The sequence below is a fragment of the Corythoichthys intestinalis genome, chromosome 1, assembly GCF_030265065.1.
Source record: "Corythoichthys intestinalis isolate RoL2023-P3 chromosome 1, ASM3026506v1, whole genome shotgun sequence".
In the NCBI taxonomy this organism is placed as follows: Eukaryota; Metazoa; Chordata; class Actinopteri; order Syngnathiformes; family Syngnathidae; genus Corythoichthys; species Corythoichthys intestinalis.
In genome coordinates, this window is record NC_080395.1 from 29,363,208 (window position 1) to 29,386,622 (window position 23,415).

At 40.5% G+C, this 23,415-nt stretch overlaps 1 protein-coding gene across 1 annotated transcript in view; it reads left to right on the forward strand.

The window, feature by feature from the left end:
• Positions 1–2,797: 2,797 nt before the first annotated feature.
• LOC130912132 (uncharacterized) overlaps positions 2,798–23,415 on the forward strand; it is a 68,570-nt gene continuing 47,952 nt past the window's right edge. The window contains exon 1 of the mRNA XM_057829992.1: positions 2,798–2,894. The gene's annotated coding sequence lies outside the window, so the exon portion shown is untranslated. The remainder of the gene's footprint in view (positions 2,895–23,415) is intronic.

Sequence of the window (23,415 nt, forward strand, 5' to 3'; positions counted from 1 at the left end):
TGTCGCTGTTCATTACCTTTATTCCGCCCTATTCCGCCACATGTCCATAGGGCGAGTGGGGTCCTGTTTGACATCGATAGTTTGCTTAATTGCCACATGCTCTCTGTTTTTTTCGTGCTTTTCAAAGTTTGGATGGCTGAAATTCTTTGACCCTACATAAAATGCGTTGCTCTAATCGGCGACATTGGGATTCTCACGGCACATTTTGTACCGCATTTCCGTGCGAGCATCGTTCGCTTCTAGCCATGGTACCTCCTGTAGCCACTTTTCAGCAAAAGTCCTTTTTTTCGGTAGCTCCGGTGACGTCTCTGTCGTCTGTCTGTCTTTTGACGGGGGTGGGGGAACACGGAAGTAATTACTCAGTGTGGCCTGCCTCATCGACATTTTGAGAAGTTATTTTCTCGTGTCCGCCGCAAATAGAGTGGTCAGCCATCGGTACGCAAAAGCGTATGGAAGCCGTTGAGGGCCAGCGCGTTTGTCTACGTCCAGTACGCATGTGCGGACCACTTATGTGCACCCCTGAATATAATATAATATAATATAATATCATGTAATATAATATAATATAATAATACTGTATAAATTAAATAGATAATAACCAAATAACCATTGCTCAGTTCTTCACAGAAAAAAGCCAGGACATAAATAACTCTATTGAAAAAAAAAAAAAAAAAAAAAAATTTCTTTTTTTTTTTTTTTTTTTTTTTACAATTTTTTTTTTTTGTTTTGTTCAGGGGGCCGGACCAAATGTGGCTGCGGGCCGTATCCGGCCCGCGGGCCGTAGTTTGGGGACCCTTGGTCTAGAGTTATGGAACAAGGCATATGTGAAATCAGAGAATGAGATCATCTTTACTATACAGCCATACTATTGTATGGAGAAGGACTGCAGATTAATTTTTCGCGTCACGCCAGCCCAATGTGCTGCAGGCTTTTGTTGATACACCAGGGAGAGTGGTGTGAGCCTTTTAGGGTTTCTAAAAGATCCTGTTCAACGCGATGAATGGGCAAAACAAGTCTGACAATCGAGGGACCATTGGACGGACGAGGAAGTGAGTAAGCTACGTGTTTTATATTATGTCAAATACTGGGATCATGGCACACGTCTTAACAAAGAGGTGGCTTGCATGGAGTGGCCGTCCTCATCGGCCGGTGACTACGGCGCGTGACAAGCCGCCGGTTTGTCCACCGAGAAGGCAGGAGTACCCGCCTCCCACGGCCGACGACCAGCGGCATGGTCATCTGCTGATGTAGGTGGGCGTAACCGCCCACTCTCGTCTCTGGTCCTCGATTGTGTCGAGACTTGCACCCCCCTTGGCCTTCTTCGTGCGCCCACCTGTAGAGCGCTATCCTAGGCCAGGGCCCAGGGAGCACCCCGCTATCGTCTCCGGTTCTCAATTATTCGTCATGACCATAAAATAATTATAGCAATCGGGGAAAAAATACTTAGATACAAAGAATGCTGTAAAAATATTGGGGTAGAGAGATAAAAACTGACATTTTGCTGTCTGCTCTCATCATCAGCCTCGTGTTTGTTGTCTTTGTCGCCTTTTTCTTGTTCTGAATCTTCCTCCTCCTCCAAATACGACTCAAAAATATACTTCTATCGACAATATTGTTCGAAAAATCCCCACTTGAACCAGAATCGCTGAAAAACACTTCCTCCTCCATTGGGCTCAGTGCTAAATCCGCTGAAATCGCTCATTCTTGGACGTCATCACCAAGATGGAGGCACCAGAGCGCTAAACGGCAGCTTTGAAGAGGTATTTTTCGTCATCTGCACTTTGCCAAGTTGTTTTATATAGTTAAATTGTCTCAAATAATGATTTTAACTCCAATAATAGTGCTATTTATATTCAAGAATATTTTTTTGGGTCATGTCATATATGCACTTTTAAGGATACAAAGTGCAATTACCAAAAGAGAAAAGTTGCAGCCATGGTGTCATGAGCTAATAAACTTTGTTACAGAAAGAAAAGAAAATAAGGGACATCTATAATAAACGTGGAGGGTTTTACAAAGCCATTAACTTTATGTACCCTGAAAGCAAATTGAGGGTTCATCAAAGAGGTCGCAGAAGATGATTGGGGCCACTGAAGGGAAAAAAAGCTGGCCAAGATTTAAAGTCAGAAAGTCTGACTTTAAAGAGAAATTTCCCAATTCAGGTTTGTGTACGCAGAAAGTCTGACTTTTAAAATGAGAATTCTGACTTTATTCTCAGAATCTTGGCCACCGTTTTTTTTTCTTCTTCAGCGGCCCTAATCCTTTTCTGTTCATAACGACCCTAGGAAAACTTTTTTTTTTTTTAATGTATGCTGGAATGCTTGGGTGAAGAGTGGTTCTTAACCTGGGTTCGACGAAGGTTACAACAGGGCCCTATTTTCATATGCTGACAAAAGGTAAAGTGTTGTTTTAGACTGTTTTGGAGTGGTTTAACCCCAATTTAGTGGCTTTATTCCATTTCTTTCAATGGGAGGAGAAACTAATTTGCTCAAAATTGACTTGCAATTGGGATGAGTAAATATAACAGACCAGCAGCGTACACTGAGCAGATAATAAACATTTGCATCACATTTTATGCCATGAAAAACGGTATGTGACAAAATAAGAAATAAGAGAATGCATACATGAAACAAAAAATGGAAAAGTGAAATGAAATGAGGGCCTTGGGGAAGAAAGATCCAGCTCCAGCAGTCCTTTTCACCTTCTCTATTTTCCATAACTCTTCCTTTCCTGTCTCTACCACTGACTCACCTATTTAAAACTTCAATGTAGTTACCCCTAGTACCACTAGGTGGAGCGCCACCTAAGGAGTTGGCCCCTAATGCTCAACTGATGGGGATTGGAAATCAGGTGTGTCTGTAAGCACCCATACAAGATGGCACTGGATGTTTCTGGTGAGTTTGCAGACCTTACCCATTCCAATGAAAACCAAATAATGAATGAGCAGGCTGCTAATATAAGAGTAGTAAATAAATAAGTTGATCAAAATTAGTTGATGCTAATTTAAAAGTTTAGTTAAAAACCAGTAAGGAATTGCTTTAAGTTCATGACACCAAAAGTTTCATTCTTTTAAAAGTAAATATTTCACTCTAAAAAGTGCAAACATTTTTCACTATTTTCATTTCCATTCAAGGTTTTAAACCTGCTGTCTGCATTATTCAGACAAATAAAAATTGAAGAAGCCGAGTTGCACTTGCGTCGTACAGTGCCTTGCAAAAGTATTCGGCCCCCTTGAACCTTGCAATCTTTCGCCACATTTCAGGCTTCAAACATAAAGATATAAAATTTTTAATTTTTTGTCAAGAATCAACAACAAGTGGGACACAATCGTAAAGTGGAACAAAATTTATTGGATAATTTAAACTTTTTTAACAAATAAAAAACTGAAAAGTGGGGCGTGCAATATTATTTGGCCCCCCTGCATTAATACTTTGTAGCGCCACCTTTTGCTCCAATTACAGCTGCAAATCGCTTGGGGTATGTTTCTATCAGTTTTGCACATCGAGAGACTGACATTCTTGCCCATTCTTCCTTGCAAAACAGCTCGAGCTCAGTGAGGTTGGATGGAGAGTGTTTGTGAACAGCAGTCTTCAGCTCTTTCCACAGATTCTCGATTGGATTCAGGTCTGGACTTTGACTTGGCCATTCTAACACCTGGATACGTTTATTTTTTAACCATTCCATTGTAGATTTGGCTTTATGTTTTGGATCATTGTCCTGTTGGAAGATAAATCTCCGTCCCAGTCTCAGGTCTTGTGCAGATACCAACAGGTTTTCTTCCAGAATGTTCCTGTATTTGGCTGCATCCATCTTCCCGTCAATTTTAACCATCTTCCCTGTCCCTGCTGAAGAAAAGCAGGCCCAAACCATGATGCTGCCACCACCATGTTTGACAGTGGGGATGGTGTGTTCAGGGTGATGAGCTGTGTTGCTTTTACGCCAAACATATCGTTTTGCATTGTGGCCAAAAAGTTCAATGTTGGTTTCATCTGACCAGAGCACCTTCTTCCACATGTTTGGTGTGTCTCCCAGGTGGCTTGTGGCAAACTTTAAAGGAGACTTTTTATGGATATCTTTGAGAAATGGCTTTCTTCTTGCCACTCTTCCATAAAGGCCAGATTTGTGCAGTGTACGACTGATTGTTGTCCTATGGACAGACTCTCCCACCTCAGCTGTAGATCTCTGCAGTTCATCCAGAGTGATCATGGGCCTCTTGGCTGCATCTCTGATCAGTTTTCTCCTTGTTTGAGAAGAAAGTTTGGAAGGACGGCCGGTTCTTGGTAGATTTGCAGTGGTCCGATGCTCCTTCCATTTCAATATGATGGCTTGCACAGTGCTCCTTGAGATGTTTAAAGCTTGGGAAATCTTTTTGTATCCAAATCTGGCTTTAAACTTCTCCACAACAGTATCTCGGACCTGCCTGGTGTGTTCCTTGGTTTTCATAATGCTCTCTGCACTTTAAACAGAACCCTGAGACTATCACAGAGCAGGTGCATTTATACGGAGACTTGATTACACACAGGTGGATTCTATTTATCATCATCGGTCATTTAGGACAACATTGGATCATTCAGAGATCCTCACTGAACTTCTGGAGTGAGTTTGCTGCACTGAAAGTAAAGGGGCCGAATAATATTGCACGCCCCACTTTTCAGTTTTTTATCTGTTAAAAAAGTTTAAATTACCCAATAAATGTTGTTCCACTTCACGATTGTGTCCCACTTGTTGTTGATTCTTGACAAAAAAATTAAATTTCCTATCTTTATGTTTGAAGCCTGAAATGTGGCAAAAGGTTGCAAGATTCAAGGGGGCCGAATACTTTTGCAAGGCACTGTATGTGCTAACCATAGCATCAAGTGGGACAAACATTTAAAAGAACTTGACAAGGAGTTTCATTTCATTTTACAACATGAAAACCGCAAAAGGCACAATTCTTTGTAGTTAATTTGAAGAAATTTGAATGTTTAGTGTTGACTGGCGTATCGCACGCATGCTATTATGCGGGGTGGCGAGGCTCAGTGGTAAAGTAGTTGTCTCCCAATCCGAGGTTGTGGGTTCAATTCACCGCCCTGATGAACTCGTCTAAGTGTTCTTGAACAAGACGCTGAACCCCATGTTGCTCCTGGTGCTGCGTCACCAGTAGGTGGATGGCGAGACAGTGTAAAGCGCCTTGAAACGTGCAAAAGCGCTATATAAGTATAACACCATTTATTTTCCGACCGTGACGTCGCATCGTAAAGCGGAAGTAAAGCAAGAGTGGGACATTATAGACCCGCCATCGCATAGAAACAATGTTAATTCTGCTATTTTTCTCCGATAATCTTTCAAAACGAACATGCCGATCACACATTGCTTTTTTGGAACATGGAGAAACGACTCTAGACATTACAACATATGAAGGAGGTTTCTTCATACGTTTCCCGAAACCAAAACTCGGAGGAAAAAATGTGAAGAATTAATCAACTTGCGCGGACGTTTTAACACCAGCTAGGTGAAGACAGGGTGAAGCCATTCACATTTCATATGCAGTAAACATTTTGTTGGGTTGGTATGGTCTTTCAGAGGAAAAAGAAAACTTATTTTTTAGCGTGACGTTGTGCCGTGCTGCTTCTGTCCGACAATGAATGAGCTGAAAAGAAACTGGTATCTGACTGCCAGTTACCTTTCATGTTGTTAAAAAAAAAAAAAAAAAACTTTAGGAAGGGGGGAGTCTAAATAAATTATAGGATTAAGATTTGTTATCAATGAAAAAAATTCAAAGTGTTCGTTGGCTGACTAGCATTAGCAATCACTACACCAAACTAACTAAATTACCCCCAAGAACGGTCAGAGAACCAGACAACCAGAAGATATAATATGTAAGAAAGACGGAGCTGGTGGTAAAGCATAGCTTGTTGAAACAGGAGAATGTCATTGTCAGTCGCGTAAGAAAAAGGTGTCGATAAAAAAGCTAAGGCTATGCTTAAGTCAGCTCGTTTTTTTTTCGTCTTTTTCAGCCCTCGACACTCAAGCCATCTCTTTAACTGAGCATTTTTATGTTCTTCCACATCTTTGCCACTGAATTTGGAACCAAGGACATAATTTTCGGAGAGAATTGGTAGGTTTAGCTCTTTAAACATCTTCTTCGTACACGATTTCCATTCATTTCCGATTAGAGACAAACGGTGGCGTATCCCCCCTTAGCAACCGTAGCGCATGTCATTAATATTAATGAGCGGAAGTGACTTGTTGCTTGCGGTACGCCATTTGAAATAAATTGCTTTGTTATTAAATTCCGGAGGGTTTGGTGAATGTATATGTGTTGTGGGGTTTAGTACCTGAAGCAAGGTTAGGAACCACTGCTTTAGGACCTTTATGGGATTACTAGACTCATGAAATACACTTTTTACCCCAAAAAATCAAGCGGTAGAATGGGCAATTACTTTTTGACCTCAAGCTAAAGCACACCTGGGCTCTGCAGGCTGCAAAGCAAGTCAACTTTTGAGCAGTTTAAAAAACAAAACAGGTGATGAAATGTCCTGTTTAAATCCAGACTTGAATCTGATTAAAATGCTGCAGTGTGACCATAAAAGGCAATTAATATTTGAACAAAAACTATTTATTAACGGGAGTTAAAACGATTCTGCCATAGACATCACAATTACTTGACTGGACACATTTGGCATTCACTGCGCCCCGCCTGCCCGAAGCGGGCTGTGTAACTCTCACACATGCTTTTGAGCACAATGCCGGACTTACATTTAAAAAGTACGAAATCTGGACCACATACTAACAAGGAGGATTGTCTCAGGAGTGATTTGTTCGAGGATTGAAGGTAATTATTATATTTTTCGTACCATGCATGCATTTTTAAATGTTGTGAAAAAAAAATCAATTGGAGAAATTAGCCGCTTCCTACCTCGCAATATTTACGTAAAATAACTGCCAACTGCCTGGTTTTTGCTTTTAACCAAGACTGTTTTACGTCCATATCTATATAAAGAATTCACTTATTTGAGCATTTATTCACAAGAATTTTCAACGGAAAAAGCCATTGTGGCAGCTCCTTTATCATAAAAAGCTAACAGACTAGTTATCTTCGACATATTTACGTAAATTCAAACTGCCCGTTTTTTTTTTTTTTTTTTTTTGCTTTTAACCAAGAATCGAGACTGTTTTACAACAGTTATATATATATATATATATAACAGTTATATAAAGAATTCAGGGATTTGGGCATTTATTCACAAGAATTTCAACGTAAAAAGCTCTTTGTTGTGGACTCGTGGTAAGGCAGCGCCACAGTGAACTTAGACGATCCGCACATTCGCAATATTTACGTACAATAATTGCTACCTCCACAGTTTCTTTTGCTTTTAACGAAGAATCGAGACTGGTTTATGTCCATTTCTTATAAAGAATTCAGCGATTTAAGCCCATGGCCCACATTGCGTCCTTCGGAATGTCGCTATGGGACTCTCTGATGAGCAGGAAGAACAAGAACACCTGCTGGAGTTCCTGGCGGTCCCTTTTCAACTGTTTTGGCGCTAACTTCTCCAAGAATGTGACTTCAGAAGTGAGAAAGAACAAGGCCTTGGAGTGGCCGACCTGCAGGAAAAGAAGCAGAGTCGAGGAGGGCAGAAAGGAGACGGCGAGGAACTTGTACAAGTCGAGGTGACAAGCATAGAAAAAGGCTATGCGATTGAAAAACGAGGATTACATCCCGGTAACACCACATCGATTATTTGCACTGCCTGAATTATAGGACTCATACGCATTTTATATTTATGTTTATTTAGATTTCATACTTGCACGTCACTTTTGAGATTTTAACTTATCCTGCACTGTAAAGGGATGCTCCACAATTTCATTGTGAAGGGAATAGTTACCTTTCTCGTGCACACCATGTAATTGTTTGCATTAGTCTAACACATTCATTATAGTAAAGCATGTAACCATAGTTTAGACAGACTTCACACCATGCCCTTTGACACATTAAAGTGAATCACATATCAGCCCTTGCCTGATAAAAAGAAGTAAAGGACATCAACGGCTCTTCGGTGGGTCAGGACACTCTTGCCCTACCGAGGCAACAACATGTTGATAGCGCGGCACCTTGGACGTCAAGACATGCGTCGGTAGCCATGGCAACCACGAAAGATGATGCACGAACTTGACCGCCCAAACCTGCCACAGATCTCAAGACAACACCCAGGCACGCCTTCGGCCCGGCCCACTCCACCGCAACTTTCAAAAGACTGAACATTTAGAGAACAATTGTCACTTCTCGGGAACATTCCGATGTAGCCGTTGTTTTGCCGACCCTGGATCCAGCATTGTCTCTCCGTCGTCTGTTTTTGCCTTGTTTTTGACCATTGTCGACGAATAAATTGTCAACCTGTTTTCGGTGAGCTTCCTTTAAACCGTTCAAAATGGAGACAGTACAAAGGGTTAACGCCGGAGTGAACGCATGGAATTTGCCCCTCCCGGTTGACTTGTGGGAGCGGTGCCAGCGGAACACCATTTGGTTCTGCTGTCGCTGTTTCCGCAGCTTGGCCGGGCGGCCGAATTCCTTTAATTGTATAACTGTATAATGATAGTAAGGGGCTATTGTATTCTATAATAACTTGTGATTGTATATAGAATTCATTAATAATCTATTAATTCACATATTATTTATAATTGATTCTGCATGTTTTCCTCAAGTATTAAGTTTCTGGTGTAAATTGAGTGATTTATTAGCTGTTGAAAACTTGCAGCAAATAAAAAAAAAAAAAAGGCTATTTTGGTCAAAAATACGTTATATGTTAAATATTGCTATTGATTCTGAAAATATAGGTGATTATCTCTGCATTTCGTGATTTTTTTTTTTTGCATTCAGTGTAAAATCTGAGAATTTTATAGCCATTTTAAGTTTTGTTATACTTATATAAAATAAAAATTGAACTTTTAATTTTTTGATGCCACTGCTCATGGAGACTCATATATGGCTAAGGTAGGTGCCTGTTTTGGTTTTAGGTCAGTAGCAGCTTTGGTTTTAAAAATTTTGGATTTGAAGTTTTTGAAAATAGGCCCCATACGGATTGGCCCCGTTCCCCGTGTCCCGTCAAGTATTATGAAGTCTATGATTCTGCAAGGAAGAATGGTCTAAAACATCTCCACAGATATGCGGATGCCTCAATTGCCAGTTATAGAAAACTTTGATTTTAGTTGTTGGTGGCAAAAGTGGTTCAACCCAGTTATGTTGCCTGGGCATTATGGATTATTTCTAAAATTGTGACGTGATAGTAGTGCTATGTACTGTATGGGTGCATTGAGGGCAAGTAATACATCGCCAGTAGTAGTACAAGTAAAGCCCAAACTTAAAAATGTGTGCTCTCAATCTCAAATAATGAGCTGGTTTAATATTTGTCATCTGCCTCCTCTCTGGTCGTTTGTTAATATTGACCGCAAGATGGCGGTAGAGGACTGCCAACCTTGCTTCCTAGCTTGCAAGTGAATTTATGTTTTTGGGATCACACCAATGCTTCAAGAGTAGGGCAGCAAAAAAATTCTAGGTTTCTATTTTTTTTTTTTTTTCTTGCTAACTTTTGTAGTGAGTTGTTATTATGGTTTTGAAGGCCTTTCGGGGCCATCTGGAGTCCATTATTTGTTACAGGTGCACAGTGAAGAAAACAAAAGCCCTCAAGGGTCCCAGAGGAAAGACACTGTCCATCTCTAAGATTAAAAGTGTCCACTTGGAAGACTCAATGGACACAGCTCCAAGCACAGCTGGTTTCCCTGTTGGATACTGTTCATTGGTCCATTTCATTTTTTATTTGACTGTGTTTGCCATCTTTCAACCTAAGACATTGTTTTAAAAACTTGATGTGATCTCTTGATGCCATATTTGATTCTGATCTTTAAATCAATACTCTGTGTCCGTGTATGGCTGTTTGGAAGTATTTTATCGTACATTTCAGGTTGAAACGTTGAACTAAATGCTGCCAGATTTAAAATAAAAATAATTGTTTTTCTGCAAATAGTCCATGCAGGTAAAAAGTCTTAAAGCGGAAGTTCAGAATTTTTTACATTAGGCTTACTCTTTGAGTTAGCGCGGGTTTAATTAGTCTGTGGAGTTGATTTCAACAAATTCTGTGCAGTTTGTTATTTATTCATTTAAGAGCTCCGGAGTGGTTAAGCTAGCGTGAGTCAATAGCATGCCAATAAAAAAAAAACAATAATAACAGATCTAAGATAGTCAAACAAAATATAAAATGCAGATCGTTGTTCAAAATATCCATGTGGCTTAGACAATGTCACACTAAACTGCAGTAATTCAATTATTTCTGCGAGACTATTTTGTTTTTTTAGGTGCTTCGGCCACTTGTGCTCATGCTGCATTTGAGCAAGGTGGTAAGTCGGACTTTGGTTTTGTTGATGTTGAGGTAAAGTTTGTTGCACCTGAGCAAGCTATCTATTTTTGTTAACTCTGAATTTAAAATGTGCTGTAGGTCTAATGGGTTTTTTAATTAAAAGAAACAAGTTGGTATTATCAGTAAACAAAATCATGTGTAATATGTCAGAAGAATTTACAATGTCATTAATGTAGATAAGAAAAAGCAGTGGGTCCAAAATTGAACCCTGAGGGATGCCATATTTTATTGCCTTTTTTTTGTGAAATATGATTAGTAATACTAACATATTGTTGTCGACTGAACAAGTAACTTCTGAACCAGTTGTACGCTATTCCACTAACACCATAATGATGCATCTTCTCTAGTAAAATATTAAGGTTAATGGTATCAAGTCTTTGAAAATTCCAGAAAAATGCCAACTCCACATTTGCTCTGCTCAAAATTTGCCTGAATTTAAAAAAAAAAAAAAAAAAAATGTTACATCCAAACTGTAAAAATACACTCGATACATTTTTGACCATTTGATACTGAAAAATAAAATGTAATAAATCAATAAATAATAATAAATTCAAATTGATTAGAAACGATAACTCATGAGGACAATATGCCAAAAATTTTGACCAAAAAAACAAAACTGAATAGAAGAAAAACGACTATCATTGGACAGAGGGACAGTTTTTATTTTTGCTGCTGGCAGGATCACCTCTTTTGCAATGGTGTGGAGTTGTTTTGCACTGAGCATGCTAACAATGCTCACTGGTTTACTGATGTAACACTGACAAAGCGGGACAATCGTTGCCAATATTCATCAAGTTTTTGCTGAAAAACAATCAAGCGGCTTATCAATGAGATTGAAGTCTAATGTCTTTAAGTGACGTCTAATGGATTTGACTTCACGCTGTCCGCTACAATCATTTTTAGACACAGTAAAAAGTGGTCTTTCCTCGTCCCCCACTATATTAAAAGTCAAAGCCAAAAGCCAAACGGCGCATTGTCGGCGGCCAGGGGAGAACTGGAGGTGAGGGCGGTCGTCGTGACGATCCCAAGCCGAAAATGGCTCTTCTCGGGCGAACACGTGAGAACTGGAGAAGACAGTGGGACACCGCGTGAGCCCGGCTGGAAAACAGCTCCCGAAAAGGGCGCACAGCTCTTCATATCTCTTTCCTGTGTGCTCTTGCTTGGTTCAAAAATACAGCACACACTCTGAAAATGAGAGCGCCACTGCCACCCACTGAGTGGATGTGCAAGTACACTTTATTCTAGTACGGGAAAAAAAAGCCATGTTCCCCGAGGTCACATGCGCCGCCCCTGGCATCACTCTGCGCCCCCCTGGGGGGGGGTGCCCCACTATTTGAGAAGTACTGGGCTAAGGTAAATTTACTGTACCACACTGTAAACTGCCTTCATTAGTTTCATTATTGAGAGTCTGCTTTTCGACAGGCAGCACATTTTGTCGAGTGACGTCTGATTGAAGCGACTTGTGAAGTCTGGGTACTTTTTTTCTGACTTTGCGACTAGACTCGCGCTAGCTTAGCCACTCTGAAGCCCTGAAACTGATAACTAACTGCACGGAATTTGTTGAAATCAACTCCGACTAATTAAACCCCCGCTAACTCGAAGATTAAGCCTAATGTCAAAAATTCTGAACTTCCCCTTTAAGGTTAAGGTCATATAGTGCCACCTGTTGCTTATGGAAAACAAAAGCTTTTTATTTGTTTCCTGAGGGCTTGTACTGTAGCATTAACTCCTACTACATGTGATTACACCAATATAATTGGCAAACTGAATTCTTCCAGCCTGCCTTTTAAACGGTGCAGCATCAGCAGGTGTTTCCTGGTGTTAAAACCCTTTTATGGTGGCCTGTGTCCTGTGCCTTGTTAGTGTAAATTTAGGAACGTGCAATGCTCTAATGATATCTGGCTTTGAAGAACAACTCCCTGTGACTTTGAATGTTGGAGGAAAGCATCTGGACGTCAATAAAACAGGTGTCCACCAACGCTAAAACCACCCTTCCTCCTTGCATTAGAAGCCGTCGCTTTACAACTGTAATGTTCTTTTACAAATCCCTTCTAAATATTCATGGCCGTCAGTCATCAAAGCTTAGAAATATAGGCAATGACTTATCGAATTGAAATGTAAACTGTGTGGGGTGAAGCACTTCTCTCGTCATTCCTGGTAGCAAGATAGCATACCAGTTTTGTCATCTGTCTAGTCTAATTGCCGTCACACTGTCCTTGGATTGGACATTTCAATACACCTAAGCAGACAAGGATGTGTAAATGAATGCGCTGCTGGCCAAAGGTTTTGGCTCCCTTGCAATCCTGTGAGATAATGCATAATTTCTCCCAGAAAATGATTGCAATTACAAATTCTTTAGTAATAATATCTTAAATTATTTTGCCTGCAATGAAAAAACAAAACAGAATGGAAAAATTTTAATACTTATCATTTTACGCAAAACTCAAAAAATGGGCTGGACAAAAGTATTGGCACCCTTTGAAAAATCATGTGACGCTTCTCTAATTTGCACCTGTTACTTACCTGTGGCACATAACAGGTGGTGGCGATAACTAAATCACACGTGCAGCTGGTTAAAATGAATTAAAGTTGACTCAACCTCTGTCCTGTGTCCTTGTGTGTACCACATTGAGCATGGAGAAAAGACAGAAGACCAAAGAACTGTCTGAGGACTTCAGAAGCAAAATTGTGAGGAAGCATGGGCAATCTCAATGCTACAAGTCCATCTCTATAGAACTGAATGTTCCTGTGTCTACCGTGCGCAGTGTCATCAATAAGTGTAAAGCCCATGGCACTGTGGCTAACCTCCCTAGATGCGGATGGAAAATAAAAATTGGCGAGAGATTTCAACGGAAAATTGTGTGGATGGTGGATAAAAAACCTCGACTAACATCCAAACAAGTTCAAGTTGTCCGTCAGTCCGAGGGTACAACAGTGTCAACCCGTGCTATCTGTTGACGTCTGAATGAAAAGGGACTCTATGGTAGGATACCCAGGAAGACCCCACTTCTGACCACGCTGGAGTTTGCCAAAACTTACCTGAGAAAGCCAAAAATGTTTTGGAAGAATGTTCTCTGATCAGATGAGACAAAAGTAGACCTTATCGGGAAAAGGCATCAACATAGAATTTACAGGGGGAAAAACGTGGCCTTCAAAGAAAAGAAGACGGTCCCCACAGTCAAGTATGGCGGAGGTTCCCTGATGTTTCTGGGTTGCTTTGCGGCCTCTGGCACTGGACTGCTTGACCGTGTGCATGTATTATGAAGTCTAAAGATTACCAACACATTTTGCAGCATAATGTAGGGCCCAGTGTCAGTAAGCTGGGTCTCCCTCAGAGGTCATGGGTCTTCCAGCAGCACAATGACCAAAACACACTTCAAAAAGCACTAGAAAATTGTTTGAGAGAAAGCACTGGAGACCTCTAAAGTGCCCAGCAATGAGTCCAGATCTGAATCCCATAGAACACCTGTGGAGAGATCTGGAAACGGCAGTTTGGAGAAGGCACCCTTCAAATCTCAGAGACCTGGAGCAGTTGGCCAAAGAAGAATAGTCTAAAATTCCAGCAGAGCATTGTAAGAAACTCATTGATGGATACCGGAAGTGTTTGTTCGAAGTTAATTTGTCTAAAAGTTGTGCTACCCAGTATTAGGCTGAGGATGTTTTCCGGCCCATTTTTGGAGTTTTGTGTAAAATGATAATGCTTTTTTTTTTTCATTATCTTTTGTGTTTTTTCATCGCAAGCAAAATAAATGAAGATATTACTAACAAATCATTTGTAATTGCAATCATTTTCTAAGAGAATTTAAGCATTATCTGACAGAATCGCAGGGGTGACAATGCTTTAGGCCAACAGTGTAGAGTAGCAAATGAGTTGATAAGTGAAAATGTTTGCTACAAAAGAAAAGTTAACAAGATGGAGAACCCATAATCGTTGGCGTTGCTGTAATGCAAAGCTAGCAACAGCAACAAATTCAAGCTATAATGGGCTATACACTTGATTTGAAAGTAAAAGGGCCCTTTATAGTTACAGTGCGTACAGGAAAACAAACCGTTCAAAGTGGCAAAATTCTCCAACAATACGTGAATGAATACATTCTTGACTGAATTCATAGCCATTATTGGTGTAGTGATTCATACTACAGCAGACTTGTGATAGAGCTCGTTCTTGATTATGTGTCTGTGGTTCGGCTTTCACCCTCTCTGAACAATTCAGTAACGGTAGAAAAGCACACCCAAAAGCTGTATTTATTGCCATTGATGGTGTATTGGTTCATTGGGAGAGAATGCAGCTTTTCCACAACCCCGAACAAGATCATCAGAATAGAAAGTGGCTGCTTTGTGCTTTACTTTTGGAGATTTTTCACCTTGTGTGTCCTTGCCAGGCTCAAAGGCCTGTCGTTCTGCTCCCCTGCACAGACGACGTTTACATCACACCGAGGCTAAATGGATTTCCATTAGCGGGGCTGTGACTTATTCCAGATGCTTACTCAATGCTGTGTGGGCACCGTAGCGGAAAGTTCCCTCACTAGGCTGAACAATAAAAAGCAAATATGACTGTTCAGAGAGGCGGATTTGTGCACAGTGACGGCTGAAAGAATTGCACAAAATAAGATGGATTGCTAACAACCCTAGCTGTAAGGCAATAAACAGCAGCTGGACCATTCAGATACATGCAGTTAGCCAAGGTTGCAACATCTGTTTACGTAGAGGGGCTCAGGTCATTATGGATACACCTCATCAGGCTGCTGAACCCGCGCCGGAGGATCAATAAGGAGAAGCATAGATCCTGCTGAAACAGACCATCCGTCTCCCTGCACCACGCTAACGGCACACTTATCCCCTCACCCCTTCCCTGAAGTCTCGTTCCCAAAAGAAAAATTTGTCTCTTCTCTCATTAGGCATTGGAAGGTATCTTTATGGCGCATAATCAAGCAGAGATAATTAGAAATAGAGATTAATGCTGTTTGAGTGGGGAGATAAAATCCTCTCCAAAAGGTTCTGAAAAAAGGAAATGTACCGCTAATAAGACACTCAATAGGTTCCATCATCCATCAAATTTGACACAAAAACATTCACCGAAGTTGCCACTCATCACTCATTTTGAATTTGATGCAACATGTTTCAAATAGCTGGGACAGGAGCATGTTTACCACTGTGTTACATCACTTTCCTTTTGACACATTCAAAAAGCCCTTGGAAACTAAACCACTGCAGTTTTCGGACTATAAGATGCTACTTTTTTCCTTCATTTTGAATCCCGCGGTTTATAGTCCAGTCCGTCTTATTGGTTGTTTTATTTGGATTAATAGGTAACACTTTATTTGACAGCGGAGTCATAAGACCAACATAATTTTGACATGACACTATTATGGGCATTACTAAATGCGTATGACAGATGTCATTAAGTGTCATCCGGCAAATTATGTCACTAACACCGTTTATGTCCAGCTCAGATCTTTTGCATCCATTCAAAAGTGAAATAATTTGTCGGATGACACTAAATGATATGTCATAAGCTTTAGTTAACGCTCATGACAGTGTCATGTCATGATTATGATTGTGTAATGACAGTCTTATGGCACCACTGTCAAATAAAGTTTTATCAAATACCATAACTAGCAATTAATGAAACAACTTGAACAGTAACTGAAGAAATAATTAGCACATGAATTTTGATTGTTATTTACATCTGTAGCGCTGTGATGCATGCTTGGAGGCATGTTGGAAACAACAGTGTTGACAGTCTCCACCAAGGCAGGGCAAAGGCAAGGCAATTTATTTATATAGCACAATTCAATTCAAGGCAATTCAAAGTGTTTTACATCACACGAAGATAATAAAAAATCACATTAAATCAATAGAATGTAAAAACAAAGACAATCGAAACAGGAAATAAAATTATACATAAAAATCACATTTAATCACAAATAGAATAAGAAAAACAAAAAATGAAAATACTTCTACTAAAAATAATTGAAATCAGCAATGGAGATAAGCACAAGAGTAATAGAAAGCAAATAGATTTAAATATATAGATAGTTATGGATATGCTGTGCTAAACAAGAGCGTTTTAGCCCTGATTTAAAGGAGTTAACAGTTTGAGCATACTTCAGACCTTCAGGTAACTTGTTCCAGAGTTGAGGAGCATAATAATTGGGTTTTTGGGTCTGGGTTTATGGAGTTTTTCCTTGCCCACATGGAGGGTCTAAGGATGGGGGATGCCGAGGACATGGACTTCATCTAATTCATCTACTGTTTCTGACTGTGTATCATATTGACTCTGCGAAGCCCTCTGAGACAACCTTGTTGTGATATAGGGCTACACAAATAAAATTGAATTGAATTGAATAATAACTAAATGCTGCCTCACCCTGCTTGGTTCTTGTTCTTGGAACATACAGAAGACCAGTTCCAGATGACCTTAGGGGTCTAGATTTTTCATAGGAATCTAACAAATCAAACATGTATTTTGGTCTAAGGCCATTAAGTGTTTTGTAGACGAGCATCAGTATTTCATAGTCTGTCCTTTGACTCACTGGAAACCAGTGTAACAATTTCAAAACTGGTGTAATGTGGTCCAGTTTCCTTGTATTTGTGAGGACTCTGGCTGCAGCATACTGTACTAGCTACAGCTTCCTGACTGATTTTTTTATCAAGACCTGCAAATATACCGTTGCAATAGTCCAATCTGCTGAAAACGAATGCATGCATAGGTTTTTCCATGTCTTGTTGAGTCAGAAGCCCCTTAATTCTGGCTATATTTTTTAGGTGGTAATAAGCAGATTTAGTGACAGACTTTAGATGGCTATCAAATTTTAGGTCTGAGTCAATAATTACGCCAAGATTCCTGACTTGATTTGTGGCTGTAAGTGACATTGTGCTAAGTTGCCGGCTTATCTTTGACCTTTCCTTTTTTGGCCCAAAAATGATCACTTCTGTCTTCTTCACATTTAACTGGAGAAAATTCTGGCACATCCATTCATTGATTTGATGATGCATTTACTCAGGGAGACTAAGGGACTATAATCATGTGGGGACACAGAAATGTAAAGTTGTGTGTCATCTGCATAGGTGTGATAGGAGATGTCATACTGTTCCATAATCTGAGCTAGGGGAAGCATATAGATGTTAAATAAGAGTTGTCCAATTGACCCTTGAGGTCCGCATGTGAATTTCGTTCGTTCTGACTGATGGTTTCCAATTGTCACAAAGAAATCCCTATCATGTAAATGGATAAGGGAGCAGTGATTGCCAAATGAAGCTTCTTGAAGCAATCAAACTTTGCAGCCAATTGGTTCAAAGGTTCATGGTGGTTCATTTTGTCTTATGACAGTTGTATGATGCCACTGTGAAATAGATTGCTACCGGTTAATATCTTTTGGTGTAAATATCCCACAATACAGTGAGGACAGCCGCGGTTTATAGTCCAGTGCGGCTTATCTATTAACAAATGCTATTTTCGTGTCAAATTTGGTGGGTGGCGTCCTATAGTCAGCCTTATAGTGTAAAAATTGTGGTAATTGTTAAAGCTTTGTGGGTTGAATCTCTCCATTCTTGCCTGATGTACAGCTTCAGTAGTGCAACAATCCCAGCTGTCCTTGCTCTGGTTTTCCAGACATACCTCAGGACATTGGTCCACAAATGTCCTCCATCCTGGTTAAAAGACCCCCTCCACCTTAATCTCCTACCGTCTTTCAAATGGCGAGTGGAGGCAATGGAGAGAGGAAAAACGGGAACGCCGCTGACAAATGAACACATGAGGTCATTCACAGACTGACTGATTGGATTCATAACACAGAAAAGACTGCTCAGCAGGGTTACATTAACCCAATGAGGTTTTCTTGAAGGTTGGCACAAAACACAATGAATCACCATTTATAGGAGTTCTTACGAGAAGCACAAGGTGAACACCGCCTTCTCAATAACATTGGCTGTACTAAATAGGTGCCCTCTTGGTTTCATTAACGTTTTTCATGACCTCTGTAGTATATGCCACTCGACTAAATTTCGTGGGCATCAGCCAAAGGAGTGACCTTGCCTCCACTGAAAATTTGGGGTGAATAATCGAATCAAATTTTCAGTTGTCCAATAATGACTTTTTAACCAATATCCCGATATTGTCCAACTCCAAAAATCCGACACCGATATATGAGGTCGTGGATTTTATGGCTAATTGTATTGTGATGCGCAGGTAAAATTGTCTGCTCACATAACAAATCTCTAGCATCTTAGTTTGGAGACATCCAATGGTCAATAAGCATAACTGCTGTGCTAGGCTGTGACCAGCCCTTGTAAAAAGGCAGAAGACTTCTACATTCACTTTGAAAGCAACATGTATATTGGCCCAAACCCTAAATGGAAAAACAGAGGTCGATATTGTCCAATATCATTTTAAAATGCTTTTATTGGCCGTTAATATCAGCCGCCCGATAATATCGGACACCTCTAATAAAATTAGTTGAAACTTAAATTAAACTAGAAGTGTGTAACAAAATTCAAAATGTTATTGAAAAGAAAATAACAAAAATAATAATAATGAAAGATACATTTATCTGTATTGGATGTATCTTTAAATACTGTATTCCTAGATTTTTAGTTGACATACAGTATATTCAGAGTGAAATGAAATGAATGAATGAAAATCGGCAGTTTGGGTAGTATCCTGATTCAGTGCTCTGGTTTTGAGTTCGGTACGTGTTGACAGAAAATAAAAATCATGTTCATTTAGGCTTAAAGTGAAAGTATACTGTATGTTTACAGATTTACTGTTGTATTGATTCTTACCAGTAATAATCAGTGTTGGTAATAATGGCGTTAGAGTTTAACGGCGTTATTTCACTTAGTAGTGAGCAGTGTTGGGAGTAACGTTGTTATAAATAACGCCGTTACGTAACGGCGTTATTTTTTCAGTAACGGGGTAATCTAACTAATTACTTTTTCCGCCGTTACCGTTACTGACGGTCAAAAGCAGTGCGTTACTTACTCTGAATAAATTGAAGAAACTACCAGCTGTGTCGAGTCGACACTCTGCTCTGTTGATTTGTCATCCAAGTCTTTGGGTGCGTTCAGGTTCGAGAATAGCGTACGTACTTCTGACTCCAAGCTGTTTGTCCCTGCTCATTCAATTAGACAATGCTTTCCAAGGTTTGGTAACGTTTCTGTGTTTGCTACACCTGATGCTAGCCTCGTTGCCATCTCCCTCTGTCAGCCAGCAATAATTCTGCTTCCATCTTGAGGACGGCAGACGCTTTGAAGGTGACGTGAATTGTCGGGAAACGAGCCTACCTGAATGCAACCTCTCGAGAGATGCGATGGAAGTGATTGGCTGAGGGTTAAAGCCATGTGTCGTGGTAAGCCAATCAGAGCCGGTGATTTCACAAGCAAACCGGAACAGCACGTGCGGCAAACACACACACGCAAAACAGATGCACAGGGTCGGGATGGCAGAGCATTCAGAAGAAAAATTGTCCTTCAAGAGGTGGAGATATAGACACTATTTCAAGTTTGTCGAAATTAGAGGAAAGAACCTGCATGTAATGTGTAATTTATGTCCCGGGGCAAAGCTTTTGTCGACATCTGTGGTAAGCAATTCAAATCTGCTGAAGCACCTAACAAGTTAACTACCTGTCTGTTCTTCTCTATTCCACTGACTCGAATACTGCTCAGAAAATTTCAAATTCTTTGACATATAACAAGTTCTTTTTAAAGTAACGGAAATAGTTACTTTCCCTGGTAACTAGTTACTTTTACTATAGAGTAATTCAATTACTAAGTTACTTTTTGGAAGAAGTAGTGAGTAATGTAAGTAATTACTTTTTTAAAGTAACGTGCCCAACACTGGTAGCGAGTAATATAATTAATTACTTTTCCCATCTTTGCAACGCTGTTACTAAGGGTGTGAAGGGGCACGTTACCACAATTTGGTTGAATGAAGCGCAAGTTGTCTGATTTCTTCATACATCAGCTGTCTGGAGAGAGCAGAGTGGGAGGGCAGAGGAGGGAAGGAGGTAGTGAAGCCTTTGCAAATGCATTTATGATTGGCTAGGTGTGTGGATGATGGTTTCTCATGCTGTCTCACTGCACGTGCTGCAACAACACAGTGACAATGGTGACAGGCCAGGGAATTTCAAAAGTAGTGTACCCAAACTTGAAATATTTTCAATATTTAATATGGTTACCTCACGGAATATTTAAGGATAGTGTTCTGCTTCTTGTGTAGTACGTCTAACATACAGAAAAGTATGGCAAATGACACAATGAACTACAGTATGTATCCAGCCGTTGGCATTCATACAACAGAATAAGTCATTGCTCCCTACAGTTATGTGTTCAACCTTCACAAGCAAAATTTCTTAAACATTTTTAAGAAATGTGAAATTTGGAGGAGTAGGTGTGCAACACAAATCTGTACAGGCAAGCATTAATGGCGCATTCACATTACACCAAAAGGACTTGGGTACGGTTGGAGAGCTAACTCGCAGCAACACTTGCAAATGACTTGTTGAAAAGGTTCAGCATTCCCACTGCGCCAACTGAACTTTCCGAGTAGCATCACGTGGACAATAGGCGCACTCATTGATTGGACAAACAGAAAAGGAAATACCTCCCTCCTGGGAGAGGAAGGAGCATGCAGCGTCACAGTGAGGTGCTGTGAGGCTGCACATAATGTAGCATAAATAAATTGCCGCTCGGCCAGCAGCGGGGTCGATCCCTCCCGACTCTATGTCGAGCGAACTGGAGTATATGAAAATGCATCGGAGAAAATGAAACCACGAAAGGTAACTGCGTGGTACTCCAAGTAACACAGGTGTGCAATCGCTTTCACTTTCGTGACTTTTTGGACTATCAAATTGTCGCCACTTCCTGGAGAGTGAGACTCACGAAACGGCTGCCGCGAGAGGCTCCGCCTGTCTCGATCACAGTCATTCTCACACGGTCCACTCAGGAACAGCATGCAAAATACAACCGCCACATTAGAGCCCGATTCTGTGTATAAAATGCCTCTGCTTAGCCCAGCACAACAACATTTGGCCATTGTTCATCGTATGTCATCTTGCCATTGTTGATTTTGAAAAGCGTGCGCACTGAGCTTTGCCGTATTTGTTTATGGGGTTCCGTAGCTGGAGCTAAATGGTAACTACAGTACACTACACTTCAAGTCATTTACCAAATATGTTCTGTTCAGTAATCCTGTGTTTTACCACATTCTAAATACAAATACATATGATGCCCTGCTGCACCTCTATTTTGACCATTGAGTCATCTTAGCCTAGATTGAAACTTAATGTATCGCTATTGAGTTCAGCTCCCTTCCTATTTCTTCTCACAGATGGCCAGTGTTGGGCACATTACTTTAAAAAAGTAATTAGTTATAGTTACTCACTACTTCTTCCAAAAAGTAACTGAGTAACTGAATTACTCAATATTGAAAGTAACTAGTTACCAGGGAAAGTAACTATTTCCATTACTTTAAAAAGAAGTTGTTGTATGTCAAAGAATTTGAAATTTTCTGAGCAGTATTCGAGTCAGTTGAATAGAGAAGAACAGACAGGTAGTTGCAACAGTTTTATTCGACACTCGAAGTGCAAACAAAAATAAACAGATTTGAATTGCTTACCACTGATGTTGACAAAAGCTTTGCCCCGGGACATAAATTATACTTTACATGCACATTCTTTCCTTTAATTTCGACCAACTTGAAATAGTGTTTATATCTCCACTTCGCAAAAGGACAAATTTTCCTCTGAATGCTCTGCCATCATATCCCTCTGCATCTGTTTTGCGTGTGTGTGTTTGCCTCACGCGCCGTTCCGGTTTGTGTGTGAAAACACCGGCTCTGAAGTACGTGCGCTATTAGGCTCGAGCGTTTGCGTCACAGAATGGGGGATCACGTGAGATTTGACAACAACGCAGCCATATTGGAAGCAGGTCTGGCTCGTGGGACATTAAACTTTAACTTACCAGTTCGATAAAGAGACAAACTCGTTACTAAGGCGAAGAACCGATATGTGATCAAACTTAAGGATGTGAACAATTTTGACCCTTACGAGCAAGCCGAAGACAAATGGAGTAAAGATGTCGACGGGCTTCAACAATTATGTGAAACGGACATTCTGCTGTATTTATTGTTTGGTGGATGTTACTAAACTCATCAGCGATTCCGAATTTACAAATCTCTACAAAGCTACGAACAGTTTTGCTGCGGATGGGTGCAGGACCTGCACATTATGACCGTATCAAACGGCAACTCCATCGTTCTTGCAAAGGTAGGCTATGTGTGTTTACTATTTTCATTGCCATGAACCTGAACGCACCCCAAGTCTTAGATGACAAATAAACAGAGCAGTGTAGACTCGCTACGGCTGGCCGTTTCTTCAATTTATTCAAAGTAAGTAACGCACCGCTTTTGACCATCAGTAACGGTAACGGCGTTGTAACGGCGGAAAAAATAATTAGTTAGATTACCCTGTTACTGAAAAAAATAACGCCGTTATGTTACGGCGTTTTTTATAACGACGTTATTCCCAACACTGCAGATGGCAAACAAAACTTGGCTGGCAAAAACGTTCTGCCCTTGAAAGAGGTAATTACGTCCAGGAAGGTTTTATGTCATCCAGATGCGCCTTAAGATACAGAAAGATGTTTAAATCACGTTAGCAAAAAAGACAGCTTCCAGGTTGAAGGGGAAAACAGCCACATGTCGGGAATCAATTAGCTCCCCGTTGAGCTTTCCTCATTGTCAGGCTGGCCGCCAGCCAGGAGAACCCTTGAAGAGAGATAAGACCGCGCAGCCTCACCAGTCGGATAAGCATCTTATCAGCCTGTCGTCTGCCTCTTGCCCTCTTGTAGAACACAGCGTTGGACAAGTCCCTCCCTGCTTACTGGGAAAATCTGTTTTATTATTTGCTCAAATGAAAAGTGGACGACCACCTCTGTGGTATTTTTTCTAGTGGTCCAAAAACATTGTGCCTTCAGGATGTCTTCTTTGCTATCTTGCGCTCATGCGTAAGATTTGTTCTGT